Here is a 22320-nt window from a genome sequence, read left to right on the forward strand (position 1 = left end):
TATTAAGGTACTCTTAAATATAAAAATGCCTGTCTTCAGTAAGTCTGGGGAATGAACAGATTGTGTCATATTACACAAAAAGGGGGGAAAATATACACTACAAATTTTATTCTTTCTGGTTCAATGAAATTCTGGGGAAAAAGTATTTTAAAATAGTTATGTGCTATAATAGTAATCAAAGAAAGAATAGATTTAGAGTAGGGGCAATCACCTGCAATTTTTTTTTTCTAGTACTTGGACTTAACAGTGTGAGTCCCACCTTTAACAGGATTAAATATAACAACAAATATTTTGAACTGACTATATAGTTCTTTGATCTTCATTTTTAAACTTTCTGGAAAGTAGAAACCAATTTCCTTTTTCTTTCATGCGTTGTTTTGGTAGAGCTACAATTGATCCACTGTAAATATGTGATGCTAAGGTGTGATTATTGTGATACAATAAGAAATATACATTTTGGTCTTCATTCATAGATCCTGGTCAGAGCTCTTAAAGCCTTTGTAATTTCCTAAGCAATAAAGGTGTTTGCTCTGATATTTTGTTTTTTGACAGAGGTTCCTGACACAGTGCTCCTAAATCCCTTGGAATTTCCTGGATGATAGGAACATCTTTTGTTCTAATGAGGTGACACTTGGTGGGCTCCTGGGTAGCTCCTGGATGGCGGCTGGTCACTAGAAAGACCAGTCATGATTAGAACCTCTATCTGCCATCTTCTAGGGAGGGAAAGGGTCTAGAGATTGAGTTAATAATTGATCACATGTATTAGATGAAGCCTCCATAAAAGTCCCTAAAGTATGGGGTTTGGAGAGCTTCTGGGTTGGTGGACACATGGAGGTGCTGGGGGTGGTGATCCTGGTGAGGGCATGGAAGCTCTGTGTACCTTCCCACAAACCTTGCCCTATGTGTTGCTTCTATCTGGCTATTCCCGAGCCGTATTTTTATAACAAACTGGTAATCCAGTAAGTAAACTATTTTCCTGAGTTCTGTGAGCCATTTTAGCAAATTATCAAACCAAAGGAGAGTGTTATGGAAGCCCAATTTATAACCAACCAGTCAGTAAGAAGTACAGGTAACAACCTGAGGCTTGCAATTGGCATCTGAAGTGGGGGCAGTCTTGTGGGACTGAGACGTTAACTTGTGGAATCTGATGCTAACTCCAGGTTGATTGTGTCAGAACTGAATTGAATTGTAGGACACCCAGTTGGTGTCCACAGAGAAATGGAGAATTGCTTGGTGTGGGAAACCAAACAGTGTGTAGAGTAATAGAGGAAAACAGTGCATTTTCCTTTAATGAGGGTTTTATTAAAAAACAAAATTCAACTGACTACATTTTAAAGACTTTATTGGCTTTACTCAATCATTCATCAACCTGGCAGCATCCAATCTAGCAGGGAGAAAGGAGCTATGAGGAACTGTACAAAACGAAGACTTTTAGGCAGAAGGGAGAAGGAATAAGGAAGTCATACTGGGTAAAAGAGCAGGTTGGTTTCTGCAAGATTATTTTCTTTTGGGGGCTGGCAGGGGTCTATCAGGCAGATTACCTAACTGATCAGGCAATTCCTGATTGACTGGTTTAAGATTCTATTTCTGGGAGAGCTGAAGCTGTAATTAAGTCTTGGTTTTTGGTGGTGGGGGGCTTAGCATAAGTGACTCCATTTTGGACCTGTTGTTTGTTTTTAACAGTTTGCTCTTATTTTGAACTCTATTAAAAAACTGAATCAAGTAACTGCAGCAAGTTAAAAATGTTCTGCAAAGGCAAGGCATTTAACATATTCTTTAAGGGCTCTGTGCTAGTCTAATGGGTGGGAGGGAAGTCTTCTTGGGTATCCTGTGGGGCCAAGATCAGTGGCAATTTCCCACAGAGATGACTGGGTGTGGTTGGCCAGTTAATGTGAAATTGCACATGCCTCAACCTGGGCTTGGGATCCCTAAGGTTACAGGCAAGTTTATTATTTCTTTGTTTTGTTTTTTCTTGATTTCAGAGCATCTGTTAATATAGTTCTTATTCTTGAAAAAAGTGTGGAAAAAAGGATGCCATATGATTAAGTAGAAAGTCATCCTTCATCCTGAACCACCTCTTCCTATGCTTCTTCCAGGCTTCTTCCCTTTTACCATCTTCGTTTTTTTTTTTTTTTTTGCGGTACGTGGGCCTCTCACTGTTGTGGCCTCTCCCGTTGCGGAGCACAGGCTCCGGACGCGTCAGGCTCAGCGGCCATGGCTCACGAGCCTAGCCGCTCCGCAGCATGTGGGATCTTCCCGGACTGGGGCACGAACCCGTGTCCCCTGCATCGGCAGGCGGACTCTCAACCACTGCGCCACCAGGGAAGCCCTACCATCTTCTTTTGAAATGATACTTTTTCCATATAATCAAACCTATAAAAATGATCATAGTCTAGGATGGAATACTCTGGTTCAATGATCACAGAAAAGTACTGTAAGATACTTTTAGCAGGAAGTTACAAAAGCCAAATCAAACCAAACCAAAACCAAAACAACAACAACAAAACCCAACCAGACAAAAGCAAAAAACCCTGACTCAAAACAGGTTATTGTATGATTTGCAGCTCACAAACGTCATTAAGGACCCAAGTCCCTTTTATCTCCCTGCTCTGTCCTCACCGCTGGCTTCCTGTGGAGGCTGGTGTCCTGGAAAACTAGAACTGGACAGTAGTGAAAGCAGTAAAAGCAGATTTTAATCAGGAGCTATTGCCATAGGGGGAAATAGACCTCAGTAAAGAATTGGGCTCAAACCTTGAATTGACAAGAGTGGAAATTCACAGCCAAGGAGCAATGCTTTCATTACTTGATTTTATTGTTTTGTATGATATCTCAATGTATTTATTATGGTATATGTTCTTTTTGTGATATGTATACTTATGAATATTTTACATTTACTTTTACATTTGTGTCCGTGTAACCATTTTCAAAAGAATTCCATGAAGCAATAATATTTTGTATTATGGTGAAAGGTTTTTACAATAAATACGTTGATAAAGTGATTGTTTTTATTAGAGTATAACTGCTTTACAATGTTGTGTTAGTTTCTGCTGTACAATGAAAGGAATCAGCTATATGTATACATATACCCCCTCCCTCTAGGATATCCCTCCCACCCACCCCCATCCCACCCATCTAAGTCATCACAGAGCACCAAGCTGAGCTCCCTGTGCTCCCACCCTCCCCTTCCCCCGCTGTGTCCACACGTCTGTTCTCTACATCTGCGTCTCTATTCCTGCCCTGCAAATAGGTTCATCTGTACGATTTTTCTAGATTCCACATACATGCATTAATATACAATATTTGTTTCTTGAGACTCTTTCTTAGGTATGAAGAACGCTTTTCCAGAAAGTTCCAACCTACTTCTCTCATATCTCAATAGCTGGATTGGATCAGGTGCCCATCCCTAATCAATAACTGAAATGAGAAATGGATTACCAAAATAGCCTTAGACACCACAATGACCACCACTAGAAGCAAGCTTTCTAACTTTGAATTAGAAATCCTGTAACTTTTTATACTGAATTCAAAATTCTCTTTTGGTTGTTAGATTTAGTAAAATTCCACAATTACATACTTGATAATAATGTGAGTTTAGATATAACACAATTGACAATTGGCTCCTGTCCTCTCCATAGCCCCCTTCTCAAGTTGAGTGGCCTAAATTCTTATCTTCTGAGGAGGGAGGAGGGATGTAAGGTGTAGGGAAGGGCAAGGTTGGGTGGAGAGATCCAGGCAGTACTTCTTGGGAAGTGGAGACAAAACCACTACATGTTCAGTATTCTTTCTGACAGAATACAGCAAGAACCAGGGTGGATTTGGAATACACGGTCATGTTTCTAGGAACTTGTGGTTGGCTGTGTAGGCAGTAAGCACTCCTGGTCATTTCATTTATCTCACAATAATGCAAGATGCATTTTACATGTTTAAATTTCTAGATTTCACTTATTACGAATTTTACAGCAATGGTCTCTAGTCTTCATATTCGTAGTGTGGTACGGTGGAAAGAAAACTGCTAAAGCATAGTTGTTTCCTCTAACTTGGGAACATTATCGGTTCCTTCTATATGTCTCGGAAGTTCTGAACCGAGGGAAAAGGAAGTAGTAGAACAGAAGAAAGAGAACAAAGAGCAAGGCACCAAGGTACAGGGGCTATGGGACATTGCTCCAGGGAGGTTATCACAGAGAAAAGAGACTTTCTTTTAGACATTCTTAATTGACCACGGCTAAAATATTTATAGCAAGAAAATTTTCTACCAAGTGATGAAAAGCTGTTTAGGTATGGGCATGATATACTAGCTTGTATAAGCAGTTAAACAGAGAAGTAACTGGGTAACAATGGCATCAACTAGAGTGACATCATTGGTTGATTTATAACCAAATGTTCTTAATTTTCTCCATATTTATTTTCAATCTTGATGAAATATGTGATTTTTACACTGTTGCAGAATAAATAGAACTTATGATACATAATTTATGTAGCTGATTTCAAGTGTGTGTGTGTTTTACAGTTTTAAAAATAATTTTTAAAAATAGCTCCACTGAGATATAATTTATATGCCATAAAATTTTACCCATTGTAAATATACAATTCAATATTGTTTAGCAAATATGTAGAATTCGGGGTAAATTTTACTATGACTCAGTTCTAGAACATTTTTCGTACACCCCAAAAGTTTCCTCAATATCATTTATGGTCAATCCTTCCCAGCCTCAGGTAGCTGTTCATCTGCTCTCTATAAATTTGCCTTTTCTGGAAATTTCATATGAATAGAATGATATAATAGCCTTTTGTGTTTGGCTTATTTCACTTAGCATACTGTTTTAGGTGTTCATCCAGGTTGTAGTACGTATCAGAAGTTCATTTCTTTTTATTGCTCAATAGTATTTAATCATATGAATATACCTACCACATTTACCATTCACCAGCTAACAGGCATTTGTATTTGCTTCCAGATTTTGTTATTATGAATAATGCTGCTGTGAACATTTGTGTAAAAGTTTTTGTGTAGTCATATGCTTTCATTTCTTTGGGGTATATATCTAGGCATTGCTAGGTCATTGGGTAATTCTAGGCTTGACCTTTTAAGAAACTGCCAAACTGTTTTCCAAATGGCTATACCATTTGACACTCTTACCAGCAATGTATGAGGGTTCCAGTTTTTCAATATCTTTGCCAACATCTAGTATTGTCACCCTTTTTGATGAGTCATTTTAATGTGTGGACATGGTATTTCACTGTGGTTTTAATTTGTATTTCCCTAATGATTAATAGTATTGAGAATATTTTTATTGGCTTATTAATTAGCCATTTGTATATTTTCTTTGGTAAAATGTTTACTAGAATCTTTTGACTATTTTTAATTGGGTTAATTTACTTTATTTTTTTTTCTTTTATGTATCATGCTTTTGATATCATATCTAGGGAATCTTTCCCTAATCCAAGGTTTTCTTCTATGGTTTCTTCCATAAGTTTGATAACTTTAGCTCTTACAATTATGTCTGTGATCTGCTTTTTGTTACTTTTTGTATACAGTATAAAGTAAGGGTCTAAATTCATTTTGTTATAGATGGATATCCAATTGTCCCAGCAACATGTGTTGAAGAAAATCATAGTGTTCCTACTAAATCAACTGACCATAAATATAAGGGTTTATTTCTGGACTCTGAATTCTTTTCCATTGATTTACATATCTGTCTTTACACTTACCACAGTGTCTTCGTTATTCTAGGTTTATGGTAAGTTTTGAAATTGGGTGGTATAAGTTCTGCAAATTTGTTGTTTTTAAAAATTGTTTTAACTATTTTAGGTCCTTTGCATTTTCATGTAAATTTTAGGATCAGCTTAGTTCCACAAAAATGACTCCTGGGATCTTGTTTGGGATTGCATTGAATCTACAGATCAATTTGGGAAAAACTGCCATCTTAGCAATATTTATTGAGGCTTCCAGTCCATGAACATGGAATATGATTCCAATTCTTTAGCTCTTTAATTTCTCTCAGTGTTTTGTAGCTTTCAGAGCACAGTTCTCCCAGTTCTCTTGTTATTTTCCCCAAGTATATTATTTTCATTAATTTTATTGAGAATGGAATTGTCTCTTAATTTCCTTCCAGATTTTCATTTTTGCTAAGAAAACAATCAGCAATAAAATAATTTTTGTATATTGATCTTCTATCCTGTGACCTTGTTTAGTTTATTTCTAATAAACTAGTTCTATTAGTTTTAGTTCTAATAGTTTTTTTATTGTTTTATTTGTTTGTTTTGGTAGATTCCTTAGGATCATGCCATCTGTGAATAAAAAGTTTTACTTCTTTCTTTTCAATCTGTATTCTTTCAATTGCTTTCTCTTGTCTGACTGTACTACATAGAACCTACTGTAGGATGTTGAATAGGAATGGTGAGAGTGAATATCTTGCCTAGTTCTTGATTTGGGGGAAAAGCATTCAGTCTTTTGCCATTGAATATGAGGTTAGCTGTAAATTTCTCATAGATGCTCCTTGTCAAGATGAGGAAGTTCCTTTTTATTCCTCACTTGTTGAGAGTTTTTATTGTAAATGGGTGTTGGGTTGTCAAATACTCTTCTGATGTCTATGAGGTAATCATGTGTTTTTTGTCATTAATATTGTATATCTATCAATTGATTTTTGGATATTAAACCAACTTTGCATTCCTGGGATAAATTCCACTTGGTCACGGTGTATAATCCTTTTTATCTGTTCTTAGATTTGGTTTACTAATATATTGGTAAGAACTTTTGCATCATTATTCATGAGGGATATTAGTCTGTAGTTTTCTCTTCTTGGATGTCATTGTTTGGCTTTAGTATGCTTGATGTTGTCCACAGGTCTCTGATACTTTGACTATTTTTCTTTAATTTGCTTTTCAAAAAATTCTTCAGAATGGATATATTATATTGATCTATCTTCAAGTTCACTGATTATTACTTCTGTTATCTCATAACTGTTGTTAAGTCAACCAAGGAATTTTCATTTTGTTTACTGCGCTTTTTAATTTTTAGAATTTCTGTTTGGTTCTTTCTAATAGATTCTATTTCTTTATTGATAATCCCTTTTTGTTGAATAATTGCCATCATACTTTCCTTGAGATCGTTAAACATAGTTTGCATCAGTTTTTTGAACATATTTAAAATAGCTTCATTGAAGTCTTTATCTGCTAACTCTAACATCTGAGTCCAATCAAGGACAGTTTCCATTAGCTGCCTCCCCCCTCCCCCAACCTCAAACACAGGTCAAATTTTCTGCTTTTTGGATGGTTTGTATTTTTTTTCAAACTAGATATTTTAAATAATATACTGTAGCAACCCTGAAGTTTGATTTTCTTTATTTTTTTTCTGAGAGATTTATTATTGTTGATTTTATTTTGTTTTGTTTTGTTTTTTCATTTTCACCAAGAACTTTATTTAACAACATATTCACCCTTTTGTTCCACTACCTTTGTTTTGTTTTTATAAGTAACTTGTCTGGACTTTGTCTGAAGAATCTGTCACTCCTGTGGTACGTGGTATGTAGCTACTGATATTTAATCAGTTAAAAAAAGTCTTATTTTTATTTTTTAGCCTCTGTGCCTGAATAATTTACTTGTCAGCTAATGTTTGGTCAGAGGTTCTGCTCAAACACCTTGAGCCTTTATGGCTTCTACCCTCCGCTTGTGACTCTGTGTTTGGTTTGGTACATTGACAAATGTACCAAACATTGACAGTCCAAGCAGTTACCAAGTCTGCTCCAGATTTTACTTTTTATTGAGTCCTCTCAGGTTTCTACTGCCGTTGCATGCAGCCTTCCAGACAGCAACCTGGGGCTAGAAGAGTTGAAGGCTTTTGTCACTGCCATAGGGCATGGATTTTCCATCTTCAGTTCCAAATTAAACCAGCCTGCTTTCCTCACTTTCCCCATACCAGCAGCAAAGCTGCTTTTTAACCACCAGCCCTGCCCAGGCAGAACTACCAAACTGGCAGAGCTGGCGATGGTGGAGGAGACAAAAGAAGCCTCAGGCAAGAACACCACTGTCTCCCACAGTTCTTACATAGTTTTTTTTTTTTTTTTCTGAATATATACTTCTCTTTTGTTTGTCTTTGGTCAATTTCTAGAGCCCTGAAATGCTTGTTTCTGACAATGTTGTCCAGTTTAATAGTTGCCCTGGAGGAAAGGATTTGTTGGCCTCTTTACTCCTCTGTGGCTGGAGCTTCCATTATGTGTTTTTGATAGGTTTGGCATGTTTTGAACAATGATTAATGTTTGTATATGACAGTGGAATGAGGAGTCAGTAGGCAGGTGTTTCTGATTCTCTGACTTGTACTATTGAGGGATGCATACAGAGAGCAACTCCTCTTCTCCAAGTCTCTATTGCATTGGATAAGAGGGTTTTTATGTCTCACTCTTTCTTAAAAACAGTTTGCTTCAGTTTTTAAAACATTTTTTGAACATATTCCTGGTAACTTAAGATATATATAAAACCTTTCTCATGAGCATTAAAATGTTTTCACAAGTGAAAAATCATTCTCAAGACTTTGGCTCCCAAGATTAGCTAGCCTTAGGGTTCATAAGAATCCACCCCCTTCCACACCCCCGACCAAAATCAATGGATGAGACTGAATAATCCCCAGAGAGGAAAACTTTTCCTCTATCAATTTAGGTCTTAGTGTTTGGGGCCTATGAATTAATTGACAACAGACAGATTAACCAAAGAAAAGTTTATTACACATGCAGGAGTACTCTATATAGAGAGTACCTCCCTGAATAGTTAGGATTAAAGGTTTATATATCAGCTTAATAAGGTAGAGGGTGGAGGAGGGAGCTAGGGCTTCAGATGATGGAAGGTTCTGATGCTGGTTTACACATTGTTTTAGGGGACTGTCCTGCTGCCCAAGGTCAGGTACCCTCCAGACTGGAGACCTCTCAGGGGTGGGGAGGCAGTTTGTGGTAGCTGACACTTGTAAACTCTACAAAGCTTTTTTAGTCAGAGAAGGGAGGTTCAGATAAGTTATACTTTTGCATCTGCTGTAGCTCAGATGTTTTCACTTTGATACCATTTTGGTGGGTTTTTGGTCCCTTCAATCCACTTACGGGTCTTATTCAGTTGTTCTTTTTAACAAATAAGACATTGCAGGTGGTAGGAGGATCCTAACAGTGGCTAATATGGAAAAAAGAGTAGACAAACATAGATTTGACTTTAGAACCTACTTAAGATGGTATTTAATATAGCTCACTTCATTTCTGTTTGACTATAACTCCTTTAAATCCCCTGGAAGTGTTCAGATGTCATAATGAGGAGTTTGGCTTTTATTTGATGATACTACAAACAAAAGTTTTTATCAAGACAGTGGCATGATCAGAGTTATTCTTCAGAAAGGTAATTCTTAGAGTAATAATGTGTGGAGGGTATGAAAATAAAGGCTGGAGATTAGGAAGGCCAATAAAAGTCATCTGCAATAATACAGGATAGTTCACAAATTTTAGTGCACATCAAAATCACCTGGAGGTCTTGTTAAAACAGATTGCTGGCCTCACTACTAGAGTTTCAGATTAAATAGGTCTGGGAAGGGGGTGCTTGAGAATTTTTATTTCTAACACGTTTCCAGGTGACCCTGATGCTGTTGGTTCACTTTGAGGACCATTGGTCCAGGCAAAGGAAATAAACACTTGAACCGGAATGGTGGCAACGGGATGGAAAACTATCAGAATGGAAGGCTTCACATGTCCCAGTAATTTATAGGATATGGAGAATGAAGTTGATAGTCCAAGATGACAGAATTCAGATTCAGACGTGGACGTTCGGTAGTCTTATTAATAGAGGTAGTTTGTAGAAGGTTATTTGGAGAGGTAGGTTGATGAGTTTATTTTGAACATAACTGCATTTGAAATGCTAGAAAGACACTTTGCTAAGGATTATCAGCAAACATTTGGAAATGTGGCTTCTTATCTGTGAGAGGCTGGGGTCAGAAATGGAAGTTTTGAAGCTGTCACAATAGAAGTGAGTTTGAGGCTGTAGAAACGGTTGGAGCTGCAGTGGGACTTTAAGGCCCAAGCCAAGAACAGAATTGTGGATTCTTACCTTCCGGAAGTGGGAGAAATAGGAAACAGGAGGGGCCAGGAGAGTGCAGTGTTATATTGTGGAAAGGAAGAGAAAGGGTAAACAAAGAGTCAGCAGGGTCCAAGCCTGCAGAAAAAGATGAGTGCCTTTCAGTGTCATTAGATTCTGTGATGAGGAGGTAATTGGTGACTTTTAAAAGAGAAATGTCAGCAAAATGGGAAGACAGAGGCAAGATTATAAAAGTTTAAGGAGCGAGTAAATGGTTACAAAGTAAAGACCATTAGGTCTTCATAACCAAATGTGAAACAAATGGATATTAAGAAAAAAAAAAAGCAATCCTGAAAACTCAATGGGAGTTCGAACATGCCACTCCTGAGCAGACAGAATTAACTCCACATTTTTAGGGAATTTGAAAAGCTAGTACTTGGGTTTGGTGAAGCCAGAAAAGAGTTGTGATTAGAAGCAAGGCAAGGACCAATAATAGTAAGCAAGAAATGGAGCAGTGGTTTAGTAAACACAAACCCCACTGAGTGCACAGAAAGAAGAAAAATGTGGGTAAAAAAATTTAAAAAGGGGAAAGAAAAGGGACCAAAATGTGTCTTTGAGGGATATATTTAGGGATGTTCTATCAGGGACATTAATGTCCTATCTGGTTACTTAATCACCTACTGATGAAAAGATGGAATTTTAATGTTGCCAGGATTTACTTTTATATACAGTTGATTCTTTCTTAATAACACCAAAAATTAATAGCACTTACTCTCATCTTCAAGTGCAGTTCATAGGAATGTAAAGTGTGCAGTGAGATAATTATTACTGAGATGCTAGATTTTCGCAGCACCATAAGTATAGTAATATGATCTGAGTTTGCAAATGCCACTATTTTCTGAAAGGGCTGTGGGCTCGGGACCAATGAGAACGATAGGGATTATCCACATAACCCAATGAAAGAGGAGTGCAGACACAGTTCTTATAAAAATAAATATAGAAAGGTACTTTTGTCATCATTTGTACTCCCTTCCCTGTAAGGCCAACTGGCCCGAGGCAGGGGAACACAATCAGATTCACAGATTGCATCAGACCGAAACTCTCCGGACCACCCAGCTCCAGAAACTGACCTGGAGACTTTCCGGACCACCCAGTTCCAGGAACTGACCTGGGGACTTTCCACCCGGCCCAGCCTTCCCGCCTTTCGAGGGGCGGGACTAACGGTCCCAAGACTGATGCATCCGGCACCAGATATTGTCACGATACCCGAAGAGACCACCAAATAAGGAATACCCTGCGCCCTCCCAGATTGACCACACCCCTTTCCCTTCTTCCCCTATAAAATCTTGCCCAACCCTCGCCCGGGTGCGACTTCTCTGGCCCCTTTCTCTCGGACCAGTGAACCTCGCCCGGGAGCGCTCCCTAATAAAGCTCACTTGAAGCTTTCCTCTGTTTCGCGGTGCCGTTTGTTAAGATCCGACCTTACATTCCCCTCTTTTAGGTCATTGGAAGTAGTAGTTAGAAACATATGTACTTTCACACTAGACCTTGTGTTTTTTTTTCCAAGCACAGGGGAAATTTCTTTAGCTGAATTCCTTGCTCAGCGTACATTAAAGAACTGATGTTCACAGTATAGCTGATAGCTAGTGGAAATGAAATAATCTGTATTGACACATTTGGAAGTTTCACATCTTTTTCTACTTAACATGCTAACATGATAATTGCCAGACTGATGATTTTTCCAGTGACATATCTCCTTTTGTCAATATTTAGACCTGTGTATAGAAAGCTTATCTAACACACCTGGCTAATTTTCACTTCGTTTAAAAATAAATGAAACATGTTTAGCCTGTTGGGTTAGAAGGAAAAAAAAGCGATTTTATAAGTAATTTTCTCAAAACACCTTTATGATAAGAAAATAAATATAAAAAGATTTTTCTTCACTAGCTGTATTTAATCAGATTTAAAATCTTAGCTGGAGTATGTGTTAAGATCATCTTATGAATTTTGAGGCTTCTTTTTTTTTCCTTCAGGAAAATTCTTTGGAAACTCAAAAAAATCACTTGAAATATTCAGAGTGACCTCTGATTTGGGTATTGCAGCTTTGAAAGGCCATCCTAGAGTTTGGTTTACTTGTTATTGTTTTGAGATGCTCCACTTGTAACCAACGGCCAGTGCATCACAACATCCATAACTCAGAAGAGTCTTGGTCTTAATTTAGTGACTTAGAAGATTAAAACTTATTGTGGGGAAGCTCTTCTATAATAAACTCAAGGTGACCCATCCTCTCCAAGATTACTGGTGAGTCACCTGAGAAGAGCATAAAAGAAATGTAACTCAAATTACCTCGTTTCCTGACTAGGTGGGTGGTACTTGTTTCACTTGTTTTTTCTTTGGTTTGGAAAACAGGAGTTTCAGTTTAGCATAAGAACCCCTTTGGCAGCAAATGCTGATGTCCCCCAGGTCTCTGTCAGTCTGATAAAGCGGAGGGTGCTAAGGACCGGGAAATGCTTATTTCAAAAAGCTAAGGCGAATGGAGATCTTAAACTGTTTTCTGATTGGCTTGTCATCATCATGCTTTTGAGCGGTTTATTGTTCCTCTCACTCCCCCTTCTTCCCTTTTCATAAAATATAATTGCTGTTTAAAAATGTTAGCCTGGCTTTCTTTTGAAAGTAGAATTGTACTGACAGTAACTGGGTTAACTGTTTTGCTAGATTTTTCTGGTTTCCAAAGAATGCTTCAAAAGTGTGGAAATAAAGCTCTTTTTCTTTTTCTTTTTTATGGCTAACAACTTCCCAGCCTTATAATTTGCTGTCCCGTTGCAGTGGAGTTCATTATCTTTGTATTACAGTTTAGCCATTCTGTTGTTTCCATCCTTTCATTCTCCCCTGAATTCTTGCTGAAAACGGCAATAAAAGTAACACAGCTGAGGCTTGCATACAAACTGAAGACATAATGAGAACAGTACTTTCATAGGAATTCTACCCCACATCATGAGTTTCATTTTAAATATTCAAAATGAAAAGCCATACTTCAAGTATACTAAAGTATTTTCCCCTTCATTCTCCGACCTTCTCTCTTTTCAAATTCAATTATACAATAAAGCACATTTAAAAAAAATAAATTTATTTATTTACTTATTTATGGCTGCGTTGGGTCTGTTGCTGCACGTGGGCTTTCTCTAGCTGCAGCGAGCTAGGGCTACTCTTTGTCGCGGTGTGCGGGCTTCTCATTGCGGTGGCTTCTCTTGTTGCCGAGCATGGGCTCTAGGCACGTGGGCTTCAGTAGTTGTGGCATGCAGGCTCAGCAGTTGTGGCTCATGGGCTCTAGAGCACAGGCTCAGTAGTTGTGGCGCACGGGCTTCAGTAGTTGTGGCTTGTGGGCTCTATTGTGCAGGCTCAGTAGCTGTGTGCATGGGCTTAGTTGCTCCACGGCATGTGGGATCTTCCCGGACCAGGGCTTGAACCCCTGCCCCCTGCATTGGCAGGGGGATTCTTAACCACTATGCCACCAGGGAAGTCCCTAGCACATCATTTTTATCTTCACTTGCCTGTAGAAGAAACAAAGTCATGCAAAGCCTCTGAAGATTTGGAGTAATGGCCCAAGAAATCACTAAATATGATATTTTTTGTTGCACCGAAGAGCAATATATTGCAACACCAAAGTTTTAAGTAATAGAATAAAGCTGGAATTGTAAGTTAAAGCTGAGTGGCTAGACTTTACTAGTTATTCTGGAAAGTCAACTAGAAAAATGACCATTAATTGTGTAATTTGCTATTACAATGCAAATGCAATACCTAACTAAGTGCAGCCCATAGAATGAAGACTATATAGTGAAATATCCCTAGTCATTTGATTTAAAATATCCCATGAGAAGAGATCCTCTAAAATAGTGCCTACTATTCTTTTTGTGACCTCATTACAATGGTTCCAGATAATTAAAAATAATATACACCTAAATCAATAGTTCTAGTAGCCAGTCAACTACCTGGGGCTTACATTCTTTAACAGAAATAGAAGTCCCTGGCATTTCTAATTTATAAGACCTGGCTTTCTATTAGCTATTTTGGCAAAATAAGGTTGGCAATAAAGCTATAGGCAGGGACTGTCCAGAGTTAATTTTTGATTAGAATATCACAGGTCATGTAATTTAGAGAATGAAAATGAAGTAAATACAAGCATTTCTAGAAATGACTACTGAATACAAAGAATGGCATAATTTGAATGAATTAAATGGAATCAAATACAGTGTTTTTCATACTTTTCTAGAATACAACACAGTTTTTTATTTTTTGGCTATGCCATGCGGCTTGCGGGATCTTAGTTCCTCAACCTGGGATTGATCCCAAAACCCCCGGCAGTGAGAGCGCTGGCAGTGAGAGTGCTGAGTCCTAACCGCTGGACAGCCAGGGAATTCCCACAATAAAGTTCTTTTCTTCTTTAGAAATTATCAATCTCTTTCTGTAGGCAGAACTATGTGGCAACCCAAATTATCATTACAAAGTTGCTTGGCGGGTAGAGTATCAATTGAATAACATTTAATGGCAGCAGGAGGATATCCTGAGCCATCCTTCTTAGGGGAGGGTTGGCTTTCTCTGTGGGACCAGAATACCTGAAGTCCTTTGAGGACTGTTCTGTCTGTCTTGGAAAAAAAGCTTGGAAAAGCTAGGTTTGGTTGCTTGATCTTTCTCTCTAGTCCCCTCAATTCCCTCCAATCCAAGTGTTTATTGTTTAGATGAGTTTCATCATTTAATTGATACGTAAGTATGATGGTCATTCTGTTTCTTTCAGTTCACTTTACATGGTTATATTTTGGTCTAGTTCATGTACATCTTATAACTTAATCCTCTAGTCCCTTAATTATGTATTACAGTATCACCTGGGGACTGTTTTTTTTTAACATCTTTATTGGAGTATAATTGCTTTACAATGGTGTGTTAGTTTCTGCTGTATAACAAAGTGAATCAGCTATACATATATCCCCATATCTCCTCCTTCTTGCGTCTCCCTCCCACCCTCCCTATCCCACCCTTCTAGGTGGTCACAAAGCACCAAGCTGATCTCCCTGTGCTATGTGGCTGCTTCCCACTAGCTATCTATTTTACTTTTGGTAGTGTATATATGTCCATGCCACTCTCTCACTTTGTCCCAGCTTACCCTTCCCCATCCCCATGTCCCCAAGTCCATTCTCTACATCTGCGTCTTTATTCCTGTCCTGCCCCTAGGTTCGTCAGATACTTTTTTTTTTTTTTTAAGATTCCTTACATGTGTTTTAGCATACCGTATTTGTTTTTCTCTTTCTGACTTCCTTCACTCTGTATGACAGGCTCTAGGTCCTTCCACCTCACTACAAGTAACTCAATTTCGTTTCTTTTTATGGCTGAGTAATATTCCATTGTATATATGTGTCACATCTTCTTTTACATTCATCTGTCGATGGACACTGAGGTTGCTTCCATGTCCTGGTTATTGTAAATACAGCTGCAATGAACACTGTGGTACATGACTCTTTTTGAAGTATGGTTTTCTCAGGGTATATGCCCAGTAGTGGGATCGCTGGGTCGTATGGTAGTTCTATTTTTAGTTTTTTAAGGAACCTCCATACTGCTCTCTATAGTGGCTGTATCAGTTTACATTCCCACCAACAGTGCAAGAGGGTTCCCTTGTCTCCACACCCTCTCCAGCATTTACTGTTTGTAGATTTTTTGATGATGGCCATTCTGACTGGTGTGAGGTGATACCTCATTGCAGTTTTGATCTGCATTTCTCTCATGATTAGTGATGTTGAGCATCCTTTCATGTGTTTGTTGGCAATCTGTATATCTTCTTTGGAGAAATGTCTATTTAGGTCTTCTGCACCTGGGGACTTTTAAATGTAGATTCCTGGATCCCAAAGAGATACATCTTTCCAGTGGATCAGGGTGGGGACCAGGACAGATGACTCTGCTGCAGGAGATACTAGAATAACACTTCAAAAAACCCTGCTAGAGAGTATTTTTAAATTTAATATTTGAATAGATAATATGATTCAAAAATAATAATAATTCTGGCTCCACATCTCCTTCATCTCCCACCCCTCAAAAGGTAACTATGGTTCACTGAGAAGCAGACACCAAACTGGGATTAGATGTGCAGGTTTGATAATCTGTGGAAGGAGGGAGAAGGAAAGAAGACTGGGTAAGAGGAGGTTCAGACAGTTCCAAGAAAGACTGGCCATGCCAATATGCAGTTTCCTGTAAAAGGAGCTGCCTGGCTGGCTGGGCGGTCTTGACTTAGTACCCCAGCTGTGCTCAGTCATTGTCTGGGAACAGCATGTGAGAAGTCAGCCTTGGCACAACCTGAGTGGTAGAGCCAGAGGGTGTGAAGCTAGGACCATAAGTCAATTATGCTCCCTGCAGCAGCACGTCTTAGTGACAGAGTTAATGGCTACTATACACTGTTATTAGTTTTTTTGTGAATCTTTTCAAAGTATATTTTTGCACATAGGAGTTAATACAAGAAGAGTCCTATTTTTCCTTTTTCTTACACATAAGTTAGCATTTTGTACTTTGTCACTTTTTTCACTTGCTTTTTTCATTTAAATCTTGAAGATCTTTCTATATTGGTACATACAGCGTGTCCTAATTCTTCTTTTACAGTTGCCAAGTGTTCTGTTGTATGGCTGTACCATAATCTTTTATTTTTTTAACTAGTCATTACTGATGGACAGTTAAGGTTTCCATTCTAAACAATGCTGTTGTGATTAAACTTGTAGAGACATCATTTTGCACATATGCACATATACCTGTAGGATAAATTCCAGAAAGGAATTGCTGGGTCAAAGGATATATGCAAGTAATTGTGATAGGTGTTGCCAAATTGCTCTCCATAGAGCATAAAACCCATAACCAGGATTTTACATATTTATATTTCTGATGTACAGAGTGCCTATTTCTCCATAGCATTGACAATTGAATGTGTTATCAAATGTCTGCAGTTTTTCCAATATAAGTGAAAAGTGGTATCTCAGTGTTGTTTTACTTAGCACTTGTCATTTTATAAAGCATAGGTTTGAAGATAAATTTTTTCTTATTGAGGTAAAATCAGTACACTTTATGTTTAGTACATTATATTACATTGTAATTAAACATCTTTATAATACTACAAAGTAATCACCACCAAAGGTCTAGTTACCATTTATCACCATACAATTGACCCCCTTCACCCATTTTGCCCCACGCCCCCCAACCTTCTTTCCTTCTGGTAACCGCCAATCTGTTTTTGTATCTATAAGTTTGTTTTTGTTTTGTTTTGTTTTAGATTCCACATATAAGTGAAATCATACATTTATCTTTCCCAATCTGACATTTCACTTAACATAATACCTTCAAGGTCCATCCAGCTTGTTGCAAATGGCAAGATCTCATTTTTTTTTATGGCTGTGATATATATCATGTCTTCTTTATCCATTCATCCATCATTTAGGTTGTTTCCATATTTTGGCTATTGTAAATGATGCTGCAATGGACATAGGAATGTACATATCTTTTCAAATTAGCATTTTTGTATTCTTTGGATAAATATTTAGAAGTGGAATAGCTGGATCATATGGTAGTTCTATTCTTAATTTTTGGAGGCGTCTTCATACTGTTTTTCATAGTGCTTGTGCCAATTTACATTCTCACCAATAGTGTACAAAGGGTTCCCTTTTCTTCATATCCTCTCCAACACTTTTTATTTATTGTGTTTTTGAAAATAGCCATTCTAACAGGTTTGAGGTGATATTTCATTTGTGGTTTTGATTTGCATTTCCCTAATAATTAGTGAGGTTGAGCATCTTTTCATTTTCCTGTTGGCCATCTTCATGTCTTCTTTGGAAAAATGTCTATTCAGATCCTCTGCCCATTTCTTAATTGGGATATTGTTTTGTTGTTGAATTGTATGAGTTCCTAATGTATTTTGGATATTAACCCCTAATCAGATATGTGATTTGCAAATATCTTCTCCCATTCAGTAGGTTGACTTTTGGTTTTGATGATGGTTTCCCTCATTGTGCAGAAGCTTTTTTTAGTTTGATGTAGTCCCATTTGTTTATTTTTGCTTTTGTTTCCCTTGCCTTTGGAGTTAGAGCCACAAAAACATCATTAACACTGATCTCAAGAAGCTCACTGCCTATGTTTTCTTCTAGGAATTTTATGGTTTCAAGCTCTTATATTAAAATCTTTAATCCATTTTGAGTTAACTTTTATATATGGTGTAAGATAGTGGTCTAGTTTCATTCTTTTGCATGTGACTGTTCAGTTTTCCCAACACCATTTATTGAAGAGACTGTATCTTTTCTCCATTGTATGTTCTTGGCTAATTTGTTGTAAATTAATTGTCCACATATGTGTGGGTTTATTTCTAAGCTCTCAATTCTGTTCTACTGATCTGACTGGTTTTATGCCAATACCTTACTGATTTGATTACTATAGCTTTGTAGTATAGTTTGAAATCAGTGAGTGGATTCCTCTACGTTTGTTCTTCTTTCTCAAGATTGCTTTGGCTAGTTGGGATCTTTTGTGGGTCCATACATATTTTAGAATCATTTGTTCTAGTTCTGTGAAAAATGCCACTGGAATTTTGATAGGGATTGCACTGAATCTGTAGATTGCTTTGGGTAGTATGGACATTTTAACAATATTAATTCTTCCAATCTATGAGTATGTATATCTTTCCATTTATTTGTGTCCTCACCAGTTTCTTTCATCAGTGTCTTATAGTTTTCAGTGTACAGGTCTTTCACACCTCCTTGGTTAAACTTATCCCTAGGTATTTTAATCTTTCTGAAGCATTGTAAATGGGATTGTTTTCTTAATTTCTCTTTCTGATAGTTTGTTAATAGCATATAGAAATGTCAGAGATTTCTGTATATTGATTTTGTATCCTGCAACTTTACTGAATTCATTTATGAGTTCCATAGTTTTTTTTTGTTTTGGTGGAGTCTTTAGGGTTTTCCACCTATAGTATCATGTCACCTGCAAATAGTGACATTTTATTTCTTTCTTTCCAATTTGGATGCCTTTTATTTCTATTTCTTGTCTAAGTGCTGTGGCTAGGACTTCCAATACTATCTTGAATAAAGGTGGTGAGAGTGGGTATCCTTGTCTCATTCCTGATCTTAGAGGAAAAGCTTTCAGCATTCACCATTGAGTATGATGTTAGCTGTGGGTTTGTCATGTATGGCCTTTATTACATTGAGGTATGTTCCCTCTATATGCACTTTGTTGAGAGTTTTTATCATAAATGGATGTTGAATTTTGTCAGATGCCTTTTCTGCATCTATTGAGATGATATGACTTTTATCCTTAATTTTGGTAAAATAGTGTATCACACTGATTGATTTGTGGATGTTGACCCATTCCTGCATCCCTGGAATAAATCCCACTTGATCATGGTGTATGATCCTTTTAATGTATTGTTAAATTCAGTTTGCTAATATTTTGTTGAAGATTTTTGCATCTGTGTTCATCAAGGCTATTGGCCTGTAATTTTCTTTTTTTTGTGGTATCCTTGTCTGCTATTGGTATCACAGTAATGCTGGCCATGTAAAATGAGTTTGGAAGCTTTCCCTCCTCTTCAATTTTTTGGAAGAGTTTGAGGATAGGTATTAAATCTTCTTTAAATGTTCAGTGGAATTCACCATTGAAGCTGACTGGCCCTGGACTTTTGTTTTGGGGAGGTTTTTGTAATTTCTCTTTCATTTCTGACTATTTATTTGAGCCCTCTCTCTTTTATCTTGGTTAGCCTAGCTAAAGGTTTGTCAATTTTGTTTTTCTTTTCAAAGAACTAGCTCTTACTTTCTTGATCTTTTCTATTTTTTTTTAGTCTCTATTTCATTTATTTCCACTCTGATCTTTATTATTTCCTTCTTTCTATTAACTTTGGGCTTTGTTTGTTCTTCTTTTTCTAGATCTTTTAGGTATAAAGTTTGATCATTTATTTGAGATTTTTCTTGTTTCTTGAGGTAGGCCTGTATTGCTATAAACTTCCCTCTTAGAACTGCTTTTGCTGCATCCTATAGATTTTGGTGGGCTGTATTTCTGTTTTAATTGTCTACAGATAGTTTTTGAATTTCTCCTTTGACTTCTTCATTGGTTGTTCAGTAGCATGTTGTTTAATCTCCACATTTTCGTGTTTTTCCAGGTTTTTTCTTGTAATTGATTTCTAGTTTCATACCAGTTTGTGATTGGAAAAGATCTTAAATTTACTGAGGCTTGTTTTGTGGTCTAGCATGTGATCTATCCTGGAGAATATTCCATGTGCACTTGAGAAGAATGTGCACTCTGCTGCTTTTGGATGGATTGTTCTGAATATATCTATTAATAGTCAAACTGGTGTAATGTGTCACTTAAGGCTGATATTTCCTTATTGATGTTCTGTCTGAATGATCTATCCATTGATGTCTAAGTGAGGTGTTAAAGTCCCCTACTATTATTGCATTGCTGTCAATTTCTCCCTTTAGGTCTGTTAATATTTGCTTTACATATTTTGGTGCTCCTGTGTTGGGTGCATATATATTTATAAATGTTATATCTTGCTGGATTTACCCCTTTATCATTATATAATATCCTTCTCTTTTATTACAGGTTTTGTTTTAAAGTCTATTTCGTCTGATATGAGTATAGCTAAACCAGTTTTCTTTTTGTTATCATTTGCATTGAATATCTTTTGCTATCCCTTCACTCTCAGTCTGTGTGTGTCCTTACTTCTGAAGTGAGTCTCTTGTAGGTAGTGTATATATGGGTTATCTATTCAGCCGCTCTAAGTCTTTCAATAAGAATTTAGTCCATTTACATTTAAAGTAACTATTGATAGATATATACTTATAGTCATTTTGTTAATTGTTTTCTGGCTGTTTTTGTAGTTCTTCTTTGTTCCCTTCTTCTCTTTCTCTCTTCCTTTGCGGTTTGATGGTTTCTTTAGTGTTATGTGTAGTTCCTTTCTCATTTTCTTTTGTGTATTTACCATAAGTTATAAGTTTTTGCTTTGTGGTTACTGTGAGGTTCACATATAACATCCTATGTATATAACAGTCCATTTTAAGTTGATAACAGCTTAAATTGGAACACATTCCAGAACTTTACATTTTTACTCCCCCAACATGTATTCTATTTTTTATGTCACCTTTTATATCTTTAAGTTTATGTATCTCTTAACTAATTACTATAGTTTTAGTTACTTACTACTTTTGTCTTTTAACCTTCTTACTTTCTGTATAAGTGGTGTATTACCTTTAGTATATATTATATTTACCTTTCCAGTGGGATTTTTACTTTGGTAAGTTTTCTTGTTACTAATTAGTGCCATTTCTTTTCAGGTTAAAGAAGTTCCTTTAACATTTCTTATAAGGCTGGTTTAGTGGTAATGAACTCCTTTAGCTTCTGCTTATCTGGAAAAGTCTTAATCATTCCTTCATTTCTGAATGATAACCTTGCTGGGTAGAGAATTCTTGGTTGGAAGTTTTTTCCTTTTAGCACTTTGAGTATGTCATGCCACTTCCTTTTGGCCTATAAAGTTTCTGCTGAAAAATCTGCTAATAGTCTTATGGGTTTCCCTTATATGTAACAGGTTATTTTCTTCTTGCTGCTTTTCAGATTCTCTCTCTAACTTTTAACATTTTAATTATACTGTGTCTTGGTGTGGAACTCTTTGGGTTCATCTTTTTATAGAAATCTCTGGCCTTACGGGGTCTGTTTTTTTCCACAAATTAGGGAATTTTTCAGCTATTATTTCTTCAAATAAGTTTTCTGGCCCTTTCTCTCTCTCTTCTCTTTCTGGAGCCCCTATAATGTGAATGTTATTCCATTTGATATTGTCCCAAAGGTCCCTTAAAGTATGTTCTCTTTTTAAAATTCTTTTTTCTTTTTGCTGCTCTGTCTGGGTGAATTCCATTGCTTTGTTTACCAGCTCACTAATCCATCTTCTGTCTCAGCCAGTCTGCTGTTGAACCTCTCTAGTGTATTTTCCAGTTCAGTTATTGTATTCTTTGTACTCTGTACTCTGTACTTTCATGTATTTTCTGTCTCTTGGTTGAAGTTCTCACTGTGTTCATACACTCTTCTCCTGAGTTCAGTGAGCATCTTTATGACCATTAATTTAAACTCTTTATCAATCATATTGCTTATCTCCATTTCATTAAGGTCTTTTTCTGAGGTTTTTGTCTTTTTTTTTTTTTTTTTTTGGAACATATCCCTAATTTTTCTAACTCTCTGTTTGTTTCTATATATTAGGCAAATTGGCTACCTGTTCCAGTTTTGAAAAAG

Source organism: Pseudorca crassidens, chromosome 1, assembly GCF_039906515.1.
Source record: "Pseudorca crassidens isolate mPseCra1 chromosome 1, mPseCra1.hap1, whole genome shotgun sequence".
Taxonomy (NCBI): Eukaryota; Metazoa; Chordata; class Mammalia; order Artiodactyla; family Delphinidae; genus Pseudorca; species Pseudorca crassidens.